Source organism: Amia ocellicauda, chromosome 1 (assembly GCF_036373705.1).
Source record: "Amia ocellicauda isolate fAmiCal2 chromosome 1, fAmiCal2.hap1, whole genome shotgun sequence".
Lineage (NCBI taxonomy): Eukaryota > Metazoa > Chordata > Actinopteri > Amiiformes > Amiidae > Amia > Amia ocellicauda.
The window spans coordinates 41,907,478-41,925,426 of NC_089850.1; positions in this window are offsets into that span (position 1 = coordinate 41,907,478).

Consider the following 17,949-nt stretch of genomic DNA (forward strand, 5'->3'; position numbering starts at 1 on the left):
GCACACTTAAATTAAAATTTAATCTGATATGTATTTGGTTCCTTGTGTCTGGTGTAAATATGTATGGCTAAGGCAATACTTGTTCCTTTGCTTGAACAATCACTTCAGGGTGAGTCAGGGTGACTGCTGTTAGGACGAGAATGACAACAAAGAGGAAATCAGAGCACTGGGCTTGGTTCCATCATGCAGCAGTACAATGCTAAATCTCAGGAATCTCAGATTTTATGAGGTCTTGTTCTAGAATAAACTTGTCCCTGATTATCTTTAAGGTTTGGATTTTAGAAAATTCACATGGAATTAAGTGGTTAATGTTTTAGATTCACTGGGGGGGCATGTGTCAGATGCTAGGTGGAACAGGAGGCAAGGGCAGACATTACAAGCCAGCAGAGGAAGGACTGGCTGAGCTAAGCTCCAGCACAGTGTGAGGAGATGACCCGAGAGAGGGATGTCTGCAGGGAAGCCCAGCAGGATTGGCAGGGAAATTGCAGTGATAAGGATTTATTGCTTTGAGAGCAATCAAGTCCAGCCAGTGCATTGAAGTCTGCCTTGAATTTGTTGCACTTGCCAAAATCTCAAATTACAGATTTACCCAGGTAGCACTTCAAACTTCTTTCAATCTTCTCATTTTAAATAAGAGACTGATTTCCTGGGAACAGAAAATATTTATGCATGGAATGAATTTTAGATTATAAAATGAATGTTTTTAACCATACGAAGGATTGCATATATATATATATATATATATATATATATATATATATACATACAGTGAGGGAAAAAAGTATTTGATCCCCTGCTGATTTTGTACGTTTGCCCACTGACAAAGAAATGATCAGTCTATAATTTTAATGGTAGGTGTATTTTAACAGTGAGAGACAGAATAACAACAACAAAAATCCAGAAAAACGCATTTCAAAAAAGTTATACATTGATTTGCATGTTAATGAGGGAAATAAGTATTTGACCCCTTCGACTTAGTACTTGGTGGCAAAACCCTTGTTGGCAATCACAGAGGTCAGACGTTTCTTGTAGTTGGCCACCAGGTTTGCACACATCTCAGGAGGGTTTTTGTCCCACTCCTCTTTGCAGATCCTCTCCAAGTCATTAAGGTTTCGATGCTGACGTTTGGCAACTCGAACCTTCAGCTCCCTCCACAGATTTTCTATGGGATTAAGGTCTGGAGACTAGCTAGGCCACTCCAGGACCTTAATGTGCTTCTTCTTGAGCCACTCCTTTGTTGCTTTGGCTGTGTGTTTTGGGTTATTGTCATGCTGGAATACCCATCCACGACCCATTTTCAATGCCCTGGCTGAGGGAAGGAGGTTCTCACCCTAGATTTGACGGTACATGGCCCCGTCCATCGTCCCTTTGATGCGGTGCAGTTGTCCTGTCCCCTTAGCAGAAAAACACCCCCAAAGCATAATGTTTCCACCTCCATGTTTGACGGTGGGGATGGTGTTCTTGGGGTCATTCCTCCTCCTCCAAACATGGTGAGTTGAGTTGATGCCAAAGAGCTCGATTTTGGTCTCATCTGACCACAACACTTTCACCCAGTTCTCCTCTGAATCATTCAGATGTTCATTGGCAAACTTCAGACGGGCCTGTACATGTGCTTTCTTGAGCAGGGGGACCTTGCGGGCTCTGCAGGATTTCAGTCATTCACGGCGTAGTGTGTTACCAGTTGTTTTCTTGGTGACTATGGTCCCAGCTGCCTTGAGATCATTAACAAGGTCCTCCCGTGTAGTTCTGGGCTGATTCCTCACCGTTCTCATGATGATTGAAACTCCATGAGGTGAGATCTTGCATGGAGCCCCAGACCGAGGGAGACTGACAGTTATTTTGTGTTTCTTCCATTTGTGAATAATTGCACCAACTGTTGTCACCTTCTCACCAGCTGCTTGGCGATGGTCTTGTAGCTCATTCCAGCCTTGTGTAGGTCTACAATCTTGTCCCTGACATCCTTGGACAGCTCTTTGGTCTTGGCCATGGTGGAGAGTTTGGAATCTGATTGATTGATTGCTTCTGTGGACAGGTGTCTTTTATACAGGTAACGAGCTGAGATTAGGAGCACTCCCTTTAAGAGAGTGCTCCTAATCTCAGCTCGTTACCTGTATAAAAAACACCTGGGAGCCAGAAATCTTGCTGATTGATAAGGGATCAAATACGTATTTCCCTCATTAACATGCAAATCAATTTATAACTTTTTTGAAATGTGTTTTTCTGGATTTCTTTGTTGTTATTCTGTCTCTCACTGTTAAAATACCCCTACCATTAAAATTATAGACTGATCATTTCTTTGTCAGTGGGCAAACGTACAAAATCAGCAGGGGATCAAATACTTTTTTCCCTCACAGTATATATATATATATATATATATATATATATATATATATATATATATTCTATTATTACCATTACACTTTCACTAACCTAGGGATGAACAATTCCCTCCCTGATGGTTAGGTTAACTCTTAACATTTTGTCCCAGCCATGCCATATGAGCTGTTTACAAATTCTGTATGAATGTTATTTTCAGGTAGAATAATTTGCCATATTCACTAAAATTTTAGTTAGCCTCTGACTGTGGAAGCACTTTATTGTGTGTTCACTCAAATGAGACAGAATTCAAGCAACTCATGTTTAGAATGTTCATACATCTTATTTGCAAGTAAAGATGTGTGATTTTAATATTCATGTATTCAGAAATGTCAGGTGTGTTTTATATTGATTTCCTTCAGCTGTTATTCTGTAGTTAACATGCGGCAAACAGTCGCATTATGGTCTGATTGTGATTTCATAAACATTTCACTTACAGAAAATTGTGACTAGACACTTTGCATTTAAGCTTTGTTTTTCTACATTATAAAAACTGTTAATGCAGTCAGACAAACCTCAGTTGCAAGAGTTTTTATTTTTATTTTTTATTAAGATGATTTGCTGGTCTTGCATTCCATTGACTTTAATCCAACCAAAATGTTATGCTGTAATCTTGACAGGAGAATTAAAAGGAGTGCAACCAGCATTAGTATGTTCTGATGGAAGATTTGTATGAAAGGGGCAATAGACAAAATTCCCCAAATACTGATTGCTAAAAGACAATAAAAAAGGTGGTGGTGGGGCTGTTGAAGAGGAAAGTCTGCAATAAAATATATTTTCTTATGAGAATATATTCCTTCCTTTGTTAAGTAGATTTCACTAAGATGGCCCTAGTGCCCTCAGTTCTACTCACCTGCACTCAGCATGTAAATAACACACATTTATATATATATATATATATATATATATATATATATATATATATATATATATATATATATATATACACTCACCTAAAGGATTATTAGGAACACCATACTAATACTGTGTTTGACCCCCTTTCGCCTTCAGAACTGCCTTAATTCTACGTGGCATTGATTCAACAAGGTGCTGAAAGCATTCTTTAGAAATGTTGGCCCATATTGATAGGATAGCATCTTGCAGTTGATGGAGATTTGTGGGATGCACATCCAGGGCACGAAGCTCCCGTTCCACCACATCCCAAAGATGCTCTATTGGGTTGAGATCTGGTGACTGTGGGGGCCAGTTTAGTACAGTGAACTCATTGTCATGTTCAAGAAACCAATTTGAAATGATTCGACCTTTGTGACATGCTGGAAGTAGCCATCAGAGGATGGGTACATGGTGGTCATAAAGGGATGGACATGGTCAGAAACAATGCTCAGGTAGGCCGTGGCATTTAAACGATGCCCAATTGGCACTAAGGGGCCTAAAGTGTGCCAAGAAAACATCCCCCACACCATTACACCACCACCACCAGCCTGCACAGTGGTAACAAGGCATGATGGATCCATGTTCTCATTCTGTTTACGCCAAATTCTGACTCTACCATCTGAATGTCTCAACAGAAATCGAGACTCATCAGACCAGGCAACATTTTTCCAGTCTTCAACTGTCCAATTTTGGTGAGCTTGTGCAAATTGTAGCCTCTTTTTCCTATTTGTAGTGGAGATGAGTGGTACCCGGTGGGGTCTTCTGCTGTTGTAGCCCATCCGCCTCAAGGTTGTACGTGTTGTGGCTTCACAAATGCTTTGCTGCATACCTCGGTTGTAACGAGTGGTTATTTCAGTCAAAGTTGCTCTTCTATCAGCTTGAATCAGTCGGCCCATTCTCCTCTGACCTCTAGCATCAACAAGGCATTTTCGCCCACAGGACTGCCGCATACTGGGTGTTTTTCCCTTTTCACACCATTCTTTGTAAACCCTAGAAATGGTTGTGCGTGAAAATCCCAGTAACTGAGCAGATTGTGAAATACTCAGACTGGCCCGTCTGGCACCAACAACCATGCCACGCTCAAAATTACTTAAATCACCTTTCTTTCCCATTCAGACATTCAGTTTGGAGTTCAGGAGATTGTCTTGACCAGGACCACACCCCTAAATGCATTGAAGCAACTGTCATGTGATTGGTTGGTTAGATAATTGCATTAATGAGAAATTGAACAGGTATTCCTAATAATCCTTTAGGTGAGTGTATATATATTGTAGTGGTTTAGGTTTCTTGCTACTTGGATTCAATTGCTCAAATTAATCAACAAATAATAAGAGAGAGGAAGGGTGAATGCAACAGGTTTATTCCTTCCTTCCTTTCACAGACTAAGCACTGAGCTTGATCATATGTATTCAGTTTTTATTTTATTTTAATTAAGCAAGTAAGTCATAATTCCAGAAGCCGTCTGACTTCTGGGTCTGCATCAATACTTCTTGCAGCCCTATCCATATAGTGGGGTCAGCAGCCATCCAGCAGCCCAGTTTAATTGAGGCTCATGCCCAATGACAGCTGGGTCCGGGGGGATTGGATTTAGCATTCCATCTCCCTTTTGATAAGTATTGATAATCATTTCTGCAAAATACTTCATATATATATATATATATATATATATATATATATATATATATATATATATATAAGTACAAGTATCAGTGTACACATAGAATGTGACCTGTTATATTAATACATTACAGAGGCAAAGGAAGACCAGATCAATAGCGGCCAGTGTCCCCTTATATTATATTAATCATATTTAATGTGCTTTTTTAAAATGTACTTGTTCGTATTTTAATGTTTTTTTTATATTGACATTTCTGTTCTACCATTAAGTTGTTAACCTAAGATTGACAGATTACATCTCATACACACACAACCCCTCCCCCTTTCCAGCAACAGAGGCAAGACAGCAAGGATTTATTTTTGAAATTCAATTAAAAATGCTGCATGAATAAATAAATACGATTAGAGCTCCTGAATGCACTATAACTAACTCACTCTACAGCATCTCATTATGAGTGAGGAAATCGAATGTTTCTAGTTGATAATTGTTTTCATGAAATACTGTTCGATTGACCTTTGTTTTCATTTAATCGCTTTAGACACAAAAATGGTGGAAAAAGCCTTCTGATATGTTATTAGTAGATATTATACATATTACAGTGTGCCAGAGGGTAGTGTATTGATCTTGAGCCTCACTAAGAGGCCTGGGCCTTCTAGTGATGCAGCAAGATCACTGCACTGTGGCGCAGAATGGGATTCGAGTCAACTGTTGTGGCCGCTACCCATGAAATACCACACTCTTTTTAATTATAATAATAGGTAACATTATTGAAAAAGACATTGATTAGCAAATAATGATTTATTATCCCTATACTTCATAACAAAAATCATTGCTCTATGATCTCTTAAAATGTATATAGTGTAAGAATTAAAAACAACAAGCTTGGTGATAGACATGTTGCTCGTTCCTGGGAGCTGAAAACATTTTGTGGACAAACAAAGGAAATTAACAGATTTCACAGTACTCCAATGCCCCGTCACACACACACACACACATGCATGCACGCGCGCACGCACACACACACACACACACACACACACACACACACACACACACACACACACACACACACACACTGCAGTCCCAGAGCATTACAATACATAACACCAAGCTCTGGGTAAAGTGAATCAGGCTCTCCCTGCAGCCTTTGACATGCACCAGTATTCATAAAGCTGCACTGCAGAGTGGTGCTGTCTGGTGCTGCATACCAATACAGGCACATTTTCTGGAGATGGGAGCCCATGCTGGCATGTTGCAGTCAGCAGTGATGAACAGGTTATTGCAAAGGCAAAGACATTTACTTTAGGGATTACACCATGACTGTGAATACGGCACAAAGCCCTACCCGAAACACCTAGGTCTGTTCTCGGGGGGGATAGAAAACGAGTCACGGTGCACAATGGTGTGACAAATGGTATGTTAAATGATCTAAGTACCCTTATCAGCTGCTTTCTCTTAGGTGAATTAACACTGCTTTTGCAAGAGCAGAGACCAAGCTCTTTTGCCTGCTCCGGTTATTTGTACAAAGATGTACCTTCACGGATCATTCTGCATATTTATTTGCAGTCAGATCTGGAAGAAATAGTAAGCCCTGTTCTATTATTTGACTTGTGAGTCGTCACCATTATATAATATACAATCCACTTCACTTTTTTTATTTCAATTTATGTAACAGCATTCAAATACCAAGGTGTTGTTTTTCTTCTTCAGGACTACAGAATATCAATGCATTTTCAGTCAGATGTTTCATTCATCTGTTGGTTTATTTGACTGATTGGTGTCCTGTTACAGTAATGTTTGTATGATCATGTGTAAGCTGGGTCAAAGTGAAGTATAATTTGAAAACACATTGGAAAACACAGTGTAAGTCAGTATCAGTAGTTGAAGAATTATAAATATTTTTAAATATTTGCTAGCTGATGACATTTGATATAATTAAACAAATAATTAATTCAGCAAAGTAATTGGGAGCTTGTGTGGAACAAAATACCAGAAGACCCCATGGCCCTTGAAGACTGGGGTTTTCTAATGCTTGAGCACACAGGAATACTGCAGTAGATATTACTTATGAGCAATTTACTGTGGAAGGGGAGAGGGTTAAGCAAGGAAGCATTCATATAATCAAATGATGTGCCCTGCTTACTTGTGTGGAGATATGTTCTAATTGTATAACAGAGTCAGTGACTTCTTTTAAATTTACCGTGATAAGCTTCAAACTACTTCTCAGCTGGGTGGAAACAGATTGGAAAAATAGATGCTGAAAAGGGGAGACGTTTCTCATTATGCCGGACAGAAGGTGTTGTGAGAGATGGCCTCAAAAAAAACATCTGCTGCACTTCGCTTGCCTGTTGTGACTGCATGACAGAAGAGAACAAGAAAAGCACTTTAGGGCTGGATCTTGATCCATCTAAGCCAACACTGATTTCCAAGAGGTTCACAAAGGCAGGGGGCAAGTGTTGTGTGGCCGCACAGGAGAAGCTGCCATTGTGACTGTGATTGCCGTATTATTGTGAGACGGAAAGCATATTCCCCTGTGTTGATTGTGCTGAAAAAAATAACAGATCTGCAGGTGACTGCTGTAATAGAAACTGCCTACAAAAACATGTCACTCTTTAAATTGCCTGGTTTGAATTCATTACATTTATTTGAGCTTAACCCTTTTCATTTTTTCAGTAACCCTGACATATGTCAGAGATTACTAACAGCGTACTGACCACATTACTATAAATATACCTACCCGATTAATCTGTCCATCAAACAAAGGCTTTCTGTCTATCTTTTTATATCTAGCTAATAATTTACATTTGACTTGGACCTGAAGATGTGGCCACGTAGAAGAGTAAAGCATACCACTTCAGAGTCTGACTCTGGACTGAACAGTGATTTGACTATTATTTGTTAAGTGGACATACCAGGATTATATATAATACAATGTTGGCTACATCTGTTAAAATATTTTGGCTGTAATATTTGTATCCATTTTATTGTAATATGCACAGCCTTGGAATAAATCCAAGGATCACATATCCCCAGATTACTGCCTTCAAAAAGGTAACTGGTGGTTTGCCAACTTTGGCTATTCTGAGTGATCAAAATGACAGAAAATCTCCAATAAAGTAATTGTTAAATTGTGTATGTCTGTATGGATTAATATAAGTAAAGATGTGTTGTCTGCTATTATTCATTTGAGAGTAATACTCTTTCTCTCTGTGACTCCTGTTTTGAAGGCAATTGCAGAATGAGTCTGTTCTGTTTAAAAAAAAACACTAATTTGAAAAAGAGTTTTCATATTTAAATTTCCTTTGCAGACAATTATGTAACTTTGTGCAACACCCACTGAGTGCTTATGGTATTCTCATCCCTATTCAGATGAAAGTGAGTGTAATTAACTTGCTACCAGAGATTTCATGTCTGCTATAAACAGAAAATAATGAAGGATAAATCCTGTCATCTGGGTGTATAGAGATGGGAATACTACAAAGATTGGGATAAGCTTCTTTCTCATTAAACACAGCAGTGCAAGGGGATCTCCAGTGGCGCAGTGGTTTAAGCCTCCACCTGGAGGCCATGCAACACTCATACAGGCAGCAGCAGGCAAGTCTGCAATCCGGCCTGTCCGACTGCGAGAGAGATGCCAGCATGGGCTAAGTACTAATTCGGGATACACATGAAGGTAACAATGGCTTTAGCTTGTTATGAGAGCTTTACTTTGAGAAATGTACCTAATGTTTGCCTCAATATGAAGCTGGAGCTTTGGACCTGGGTTAGGCTTAGAGTCTCCAGTGTGCTTAAGCCTTTATTCAAGTTCGGCATCCTTCTCTAAACTTGACTCAGTTGGGTTTATATTTGTATGGACCAAGCTTGAAAAATTGTTTATGCTCAGGATTGGGGATCCAGATGTTGTTTGCCCTTAAAATGGAGCAGGTAACCTCATGATGTAACTCAATGGGTTATAGTGAGAAGTCTCCCATTTACTGCACTTCAATAGAGTATCACAGTTCAGAGAAAAGATTCTGAATATTATGTAGGTGTTAACTATAATAATGTTACCTGTAGCATGTTCCAAGGCATGCTTGAGTAATTTACGTAATGAATTTAGGTTTACAGATTGGCCCAGTCCAGGTGTAGGGCTAGAGTCCCCAGTAAACCTAGACTATCTTTATGTTTAGGGCTGTTTTCCTGCTGTCTTAATTGTATCGATTATACAAGTTATGGGCCTACCTTTCAATACTGGTGTTGGCGAGAGTTGGGGACCAGGCCGTGGTTGGGGCTTATAATGGGGCAGTAAAAATCTCAAATTAGAATGTTTTCAGAGTGGAGTTTTGATTAGGGATACAGATGAAAGAAGGAACAGTGTACAAATTTCATTTAGGTTATTCAGAAAACATTATTTTTAGTTATTGTTCTACACTTTATAGTACAATTAAGTTAAGTGATGCACTACATTTTATTAAGCCACTGATATAGTTATTTTAGGTTGTTGTTTGTTTTTTTTGGGGGGAGGGGGGTGGGGGTGGTGGTGATATTTCACATTAAAGACACTTTCCAATGTTAAACAAATAAGTGTGATTTGATTGGCAGGTGTGCAGTTTCCTGCTGCTTTCCTCACATATTTTATCTATAGTTCAGGGACAACTGTCTGTCTTCTGTCAGCCTATAGACTAAACAATTATCCTTGTTTTCCAATTTATGTGATTGACTAATAGGCATTTTCTAGTATATATTTTTTTCAACTTTTCTACTTGTATAAGTGGTTTTTTGGATGAATTCTTGACACTAAGCTCTCAATGGCAAACCTACATTTGCAGTGGATTTAGGCACACATAACAGGACTGAATGCAGTTTGTTGAACCAAAATAATTCAGTATTTCTGTAATCCAGATTGATTTCTGCCTTGTTTTCCTCTCCATTTTTTATTGATTTCCTTATTCCTTCACCTTATCACCTTATAGGCTTTTTTTTAATGGAATTCATCATCTAAATGGGAAAGATTAAGAACCTATGTATATATGTACATACATACACAAACACAAACATACATAGATACATACATTCACATAAATCTGAAGCATGCAATTTTCAAGAACCCAGTATTCTTAATGCAGAAACAAAATTACAACACACATTTTAGCACGTTTCATTCAAATATTTTACTCTGAAAATATAATTCACCATTTGGTTTAATAGTAGAGCATCATGTTTAGATCATGACAGACTGAATAAGTGAATACTCATCAGGAAATTATTGCCAAGAGAAATATTTTCAGATTTTGTGGTGAGAATTTTCTTTCAGCCTCAGTGTGGGATTTTCACACCACCTGCCTTGCAATGTGACACATGTTTAGGTTTCCATTTCAGACTGGACAGATTTCCACTTTACCCTGACCTCAGTATTGTCCTTTGAAAAACAAATTTATAGAGAAAGGTTCTGCTGTTGTTCTACAACACACCTATGTACACTACTTTATGTACAAAATATAATTTGATAGAGTAACTGAAACACATTTTCCAGCATTAATTAAAACAGAATAAATTAATAGTCACAATGTACCTCTGTGTAGAAATGAGTAGAATGCATTGAAAATAATTCCGCTACTTTCTGTATTTAAAGAGCGGTAATTCAAACTGTGCTTGCTTCAAGGTGAAAACAGCGTACTATTTGTGCTATATATTCATCAATACCTATTGATCCCACTGTGACATTGAGTTCTGAAAGCCTTTACATCTGGGGACAATTAAAAAGAAGCTCTGCTGTGAACAATATGCACAATCATTATGAGTATATCAATTGTGATGTTTTGAAAGCCTGTCAGGGAGCTTGAAGCTGCACGTTGGATAAGAGCTGTGCAGATCACACAGGGGCATCACTTAAATTTGCCAGGCTGCAGTATGTCATGGCTTTGACAATAGCCTTTGCTGCCAGACATGCGAAATTGAGCAGCATGGCTTAATGGTGCCATCCAGAGAAAGTTACAGGCACCAAACAGCTTTTTGGTCCATGCATGAATGTTTACCCTGCTTGCGTCAGGATATGCGTCACTGTGTGCTCGGTCATGATCAGTGGGCTGCAAACCAGACAAATGTAGCCCTGACATTCCAGCCCTCATCCCACTTAGACACCTTTCAGCTTCATCAGTTTAGCTGAAGAGATTTTAACTGTTTCATAACCGCATTACAGAACCATGAACTGTGTGTCTGCAGTTAGTGGCAAACAAACATGTGCTTTCACTTCATATGTATCACTGTATGCTCCAGTCCAGAATATTAAGGCATGGCACATACAGGAAGAAAACACTTTTTTTCTGCATTATTTTCAAAAGGGCCAAATCAAAATGTCAGAGAGGCTTTAATGCCATTGTTTGTGTTAGTGGCCATGTTCCATATCAACCCACATCCTCAGGCTATGTCTACATGGTTATCTGTGTAAGATTAAACTGGAGCAGCACTTATACTATAATACTGATGTACAATATAGAACAAATACAGTATCTGTGACTATGAAGGCCACTGTTAGTAATAAAATACCTTAGTTTGTCTGGCTACATTTGACCATTCAAGGAATATTTCAAATGATCAGATGTAGGATATGGATTTAACAATTTAACTGTAGATTTTTGTTTTGTAAATACATGTATATATTTAAGAATACATAATTAAGTTTTACTGTAAATATATTCAAACAAATAATAATAACTTACACACTAAAATCGTAAATTAGACAAGTTCCATTACCACAGGGGATAGAATTGTCTTTGGACTGCTCAGCACAGTCAGACAGCGGAGAGTTAATTACAATGACGGAGGTTAAGTAACACTTCACTAAACAGTACCACACTGAGGATTTATGGCATAGAAATGAAATTAATGTTGAAGGATGTGTAAAAGGGCTTAAGCATGACCTGGAATTTTGTCACACTGATAAGTATATTATAACGAGTCAGATAGCGTTCTCACTGCAGTGCTGCCTGGTGGGCAGATCAACACTGCTCTTTGGCTGAGCTGGCAGACAAAAAAACACCCATATGTTTTAACTTGCTGCAAAGCACCATGGGATACTTGGGAAATCATTGTGTTTGTTTACTGTGAATAGTTTAATTTTGTTTGCTCGTACATGTGACTTGATGCTTTTTTTACAGCCTTCTAAAAGAATATTTGGTTGCTTATGTGAGGAGAAATGGTTTATTACACTGACTGATACCCTTCCTGCAGGCTTAAGTGCAGTCAATTTGAAATACTTATAATGGGATCACTTAGTGTTATTAACTGCAAATTAAAATGCTTTGTATCAATGATGAAGAAAATACAGAAAGTAAATCTATCCTCTAGTCTCAAGAATGGACACTTTCTGTAGCAGTCAATTTTGTTTCCATATGGGGGTCAAAAGCAGAGAACTTACATTAATAAATCTTAAATCATCTAATTATAGGTATTGTATTTCTCTTGGCACGTTGTTATTTATTATATTTCTCCATCAGGATGGATTACATTGGACTAATTTACACTACATTTTATTATTTGAATCCACTAGCTAAACTCCTCATAAAGCAATGTAATAATAGCACATACAAATGCACCTATACTTTTAATTACTAACTGCAGATAGTGTAGCTATATCCATTCGGATGGAAATGTGAATGGGGGTTACCAACTGTTCCAGTTTTTCTGAAGTAGCTGTGTTACAAACTCAACAGGGAAATCTGGGAATTTCTGAAGTAAATAAATAAACCATAGCAAAGCAAATACAATTTAAAAATATACAAATTAAAACAATTATGGTGGGGGGAACAATTAAGGGGGGATTTCTCTAGGTTAAACAGAGAGTTTAATATTGAATTCTTCCATATAGCCTAGACCTCAAGAAGTCAGGGCCACAGTCTAATGTGAATAGCAGTGACCACAAGAGGGATTTTGTTTGAGTTATTTAGTCCAGAGGGAACAGTGCCACCTTCTGGTTGCTTAACTTTGCATCCAGCAACAGCACTAACAAAACTCCAATCTGGACTCAATATATTTGCAGAAATTAAATAAATAATATATAAATAATACTTATAATCCCATCTGTTCCTTAAAATGTAAACTTTTACAGCTTGGCGTGCTAAAAGGTGACTCTAAATTCCTTTCTAATGGAAATAGGAGAGTCCCATAGCTCCAGCTTGTCTCTCCCCCTCCAGTATGCAATTGTCAATAATTTCACTCTGCAGACCAAATCAATCAGGTCGCCAAGGGAGATCACATTGCTGTCAATATGCCTGAAAGCATTTCCTACCATGGGCATCAAACACAATTTTTAGATGTTCACAAATTCAGGAAACGCAATCATTTATTTTTATTCTGTCACCTGTTATGAGGATAGGGGAGCCACAGAACAAGTCTCTTTGTCCATTACTAAACTGTAAAGCATGCTGTCTTCCTCTATATAGCAGTGAAGACTTTAAAAATAGAAAGACTGAAAAAAAACAGTCAGTTTAAGTGCATTATATTTGGAAATTTGGTAAATCTCTTAAGAAATGTGATTATATGTTGTATAAGTTATAATGCATAGAAAATCAATTTAACATGACAATGACATGACGAATGCTCATGAATCAATTAATTCACACAGAGCCAAAAGGGAAATGTGAATATGGGGTGTCCACAGAATTGCGCTGAAACAGGAAAACAGGAAAGTGAGTGTTTTGAGTAGGAATAGCCTTTCCCCTTGTACAGAAATGGAAAATAATACCAAAAAACAGGAAGAAAAAGGAGCCAAAGAGCTGTGGGTTCCTGTTATTAAATTCTTCAAATCTTCAATGATTTGATTATCCTATTATAGCAAAATGTTTGCTATCATTCTTTACTCTCAATGCTTTCATTTACATTTTATCCCTCCCTCCCCCCTGTAATACTGTAATTCTGTCACCATATTGCTTCACAGGTTATTCGATTTTCGTATTGATGTGTTTTTATTTTTTATAGTTTTTACCGTTAAATATATATTGATTGTTTGGATCATGTAAAAAAATAAAAAGATTACTACATATAACTTAGTGCTGAATACTTTACCCAGAAGTGAGGTAGGGAATTAAATCATTTGTGCCTGAAATCAATATATATTGCTTTAATTTCTTCAGCTGTAGTTGTTAGATGAAACAGCATACAAAACTGTGTGCAGAAACCCATAATAATGTGAAGATACATCAGAGATTTCCAGGCCTTGCTGACTGAAAATATAATAATATGTATTAAGTATGTTAAGTGTGAAGTTAATTCCCCCTTTTTTAAGGTTATGTTCATATATCTGGAAATACATTTTGTAAATAGCATGACTTATCATTCTCTCCAGCTCTATTAAATTGTTCTAATCCACAGGATTCAACATTATGTGTGGCAGGTAGTTTATTCACTGCACACTCCAAAATGGACCTCTAAATGATATTTGCTTTAAACAGTAAATTACAGCCATTAAAATAAATGTGATTTGTACAAATGTTGAGAAAATTAATATGTGACTTTAAAGCAACATTAATGCAAGAGGTAATATAAACATCATCATCTGAATATGTCCTAAGGCAGGAGGTCTATTAATGTATATGATATCCTTCCTATATGGCTGAATATATATTTTTTAAAGCGACCTGTAAAAACACATCATTTTATTGCAGCATTTTAGAGAGAGAGAGAAATAAATAAATTCTGGAGAACAGAAAACAAATGTGAAGTGGCTTACCAATAATATTAAAAGTTGTATGAATGATATTGATAGCATGTCAGAATAGCCCTCCTTGTCTACAGTTTTCAAGGCAACCCAAACATACTAAGTGATGTTATGTATTAATGGCCCCATAACACAATGGGTGCACTTGGGCTTTCACTCTTTTACATTGGAGTGCAAATAAGCAGGCTGGGGTCTGATGTTGTCGTGTTAGGGCAGATACTCCATAAGAAACTGATGGCACTGGAGAATAGGGGAGTTCATGCTGGTGAAAATAACCTACAGAGCGAGACAGAGGGCAACATGAGGGTCATAGCAGGGGCTGGCTCTCAGCATCTGCTGCATTAAGAATAGCAATAAGGAAGCCTTCTCTCAACAGGCTGTGAAATGGCTTGAAATCAACTGCCCAGACTGAATAAAGCTTCACGTATTATTCAGCTAATTCTCATCAAAATAGAATAGTCTAATCAAAACATAAAGTATATACACTTAAAAACAAAAGAGGTCTATTTTAACATAGGTCAAATGCTCCAAACCAGAAAGCTCCATACCAGACAAAAATGTATAGATTAGACTATAGGTATTATTTTATTTTTCAAATGCATTTCATTGAGTAACATATTCTTAATTCAGTCATTTCCTTTTGTGTTCCCCTTCAAATAATATCTAGCTGTCATTCATGGCACAACACAATACATCCCCACTACCTTGAAGTAAGGTATTACAATGGTTGCCATGGAAGCTAACAACACAACAGCCACAAAATGCATATAATGCAGTACAGATAGGACAACTGCATTTCTGATGATACATTATTTTTACTTTATCATTTACTTTATAATTTAATTTAACAGTGTGCTTATTATGTTAGTGACATAACTAACAGAACAAGAAGGCAAACGAAACAGTCTGTAATGAGTTTAGTACATGATTTCATCATGCTGTTTCCGTGGCAGTCCAAACTTAACAAAAGAGGTACATAGGACATTAATATTATATTTGTTTTCAGTAATAAATCCTATATATCAGTTTTGTAAACACCTTTTTAAGCCTTTTAGATTTATATTTTTTCAAAAAAGTACTATAATTTTAGTTGTTGTCAGTGAAAACACAATGGTTCAGCACTGAAAGAATTATATGCAAATATTAGCAAACAAGTGGAGTGTGTATTTGTGTTGTTTTAATTATGCACATTTTTATGTTCAGTTGTTATTGTATTATACAAAAAACAATACATATGTCAATTAATAAATAAAGATGAGGTAGTCTTAAGCCATTATGTCTTGCTGTATTATTGTTAAATTAGATCATTTAATTCAAAATGGTAACCTTACAAATGTTCAGGTTTGATTTTCCAGAACTCATTAAGGAATGGGGTTGTCTTTATGTGAAAAGTGCTCCCTCAGCTGGACAGATGTGTTACAACACATTCTTATTCTGAAACCCCTTTCTGTTTACATTGTTCATACAAAAATTACCAACAATGCATACAGTGCTGTGAGTCCTCATTTTGGGACACTTATTCGTTTTTTTTTTTAAATGTCAGTAATTTAAAAGCCAAATTTTACATTATGTTCTGAACCTGCTGTGTGCAGAAGTGAGACATCATTCAATACCAGTACAACAGACAGTCCTTTTGTATTAGCTCTCTTGTCATGTACTGCTAGTCCCAGTCACTTCAATATCTGTGCAGGACTGTTGAATTGTATTATCAAAGACTACCTATATTGAATAGACATTGTGCAGTACAAAACAGAAGAAATCCTTTATGGAGCACTTTTTTTGTAACTTGATACTGTTGGAGTCACATAACATAATGACACTCTTACTGAATACCAAGGTGGATCAAGAGAAAATTGTCAAATTGTTAAACAAAGTATTGGGAGTTACCCAAGCAATTCTGCTTTACACGAATTTTTTTGTTTAACAGATTTATACAGAAGATTACTTTATAATTCCAATACACATTTTTATAAGAACCATGATCGGTAAACATTATTGATAGAAGGATTTAAACACAACCTTGTATACATGCACTTCTTTAATACTTTACCCTGAACTACAATCTATTCTGACACCCATGATCTAGATGCCTTCAGATGGTTTCACCTTTTTAGCATTTTATTTTTATTTTCTCTGTTCTTGTTTGTGCTTGTCCTGTATGCATGATTGTATAATGGTACTCAGCAGTGAACAGCAATATAAGTGTTCAGTTGCTCCCAGTTACTGTTTTCAAATCTAAACTAAATATGCCTTTTCATTTTCTCGTAAATATCGTGATATACATTTTTTCACATATTACACCATTTCTGAATAGAGCTGTCATTGTGGTTTTTGTACTGTAGCGCTGTTTACACATTTTAGCGTAATCGTATCAGTTTCCTGTAGAAATGCTTGTGCTTTTAAGTGGTTTATATTTTGCCTCATGAGAGTTATTTTGAAATGGGTTTACTGCTATATTGTTCCTTTGATTATAACATAGCTCTTCTAATATCCTTTATGTGTAACATAACTGGAAGTGCTTTTGAGAATATGCCTACTAAAAAAGGGCTGATTGATACAATTAAATATTTCACTGAACATGTAAGAGACATTTTTTCCATTGTCACATTTTTGTGCCTATTCTGTAAACTGATCACTTTGGAGTCTGTGCCTCCTTAATATGTGTAAGAGACTCACACGATATCCTTCCTGCTGTTGCACTGAAGTTGACAGGAATTTGTCCTCTTCCCAGCCTGTTGCCATGGCGACAGTGCCTTATGTTAGTTGTTAGTGTGGCTCTGAATCTCCATTGGCTAATATACTGTGCTGAGACATTTGATCAATGGGGGGCTCGTTAGGAGTCATAATCACTGTGTAAATCCACTGTCAGAGTCAGCCAAGATGATGAGGTTCCTTGATATTGATAATAATTTGCTTTGATCCATATAAATATACATACATACATACATACATACATACATATAAATATATTGTCTGTGTTATCAGAACAGTACATTTAAAAAAAAGACACTATACACACTTGGTATATGTGGTTCATGCACATATGAATATAGGTTATACATATATCCAGACATATATATATGCTTTGAATACAGGAACAACTTTCTGATCCCTAGTGAATCGCAAATTACCAATATTCATCCACAAGTCTGTAATTTGCTCCCATTATGTAATACTCCAATAACACACACACACACACACACACATATATATATATATATATATATATATATATATATATATATATATATATATATATATATATATATGTACTGTGCAAAAGATTTAGGCAGGTGTGAAAAAATGCTGTAAAGTAAGACTGCTTGCAAAAATATACATGTTAATAGATTATATCGGATTACATGAA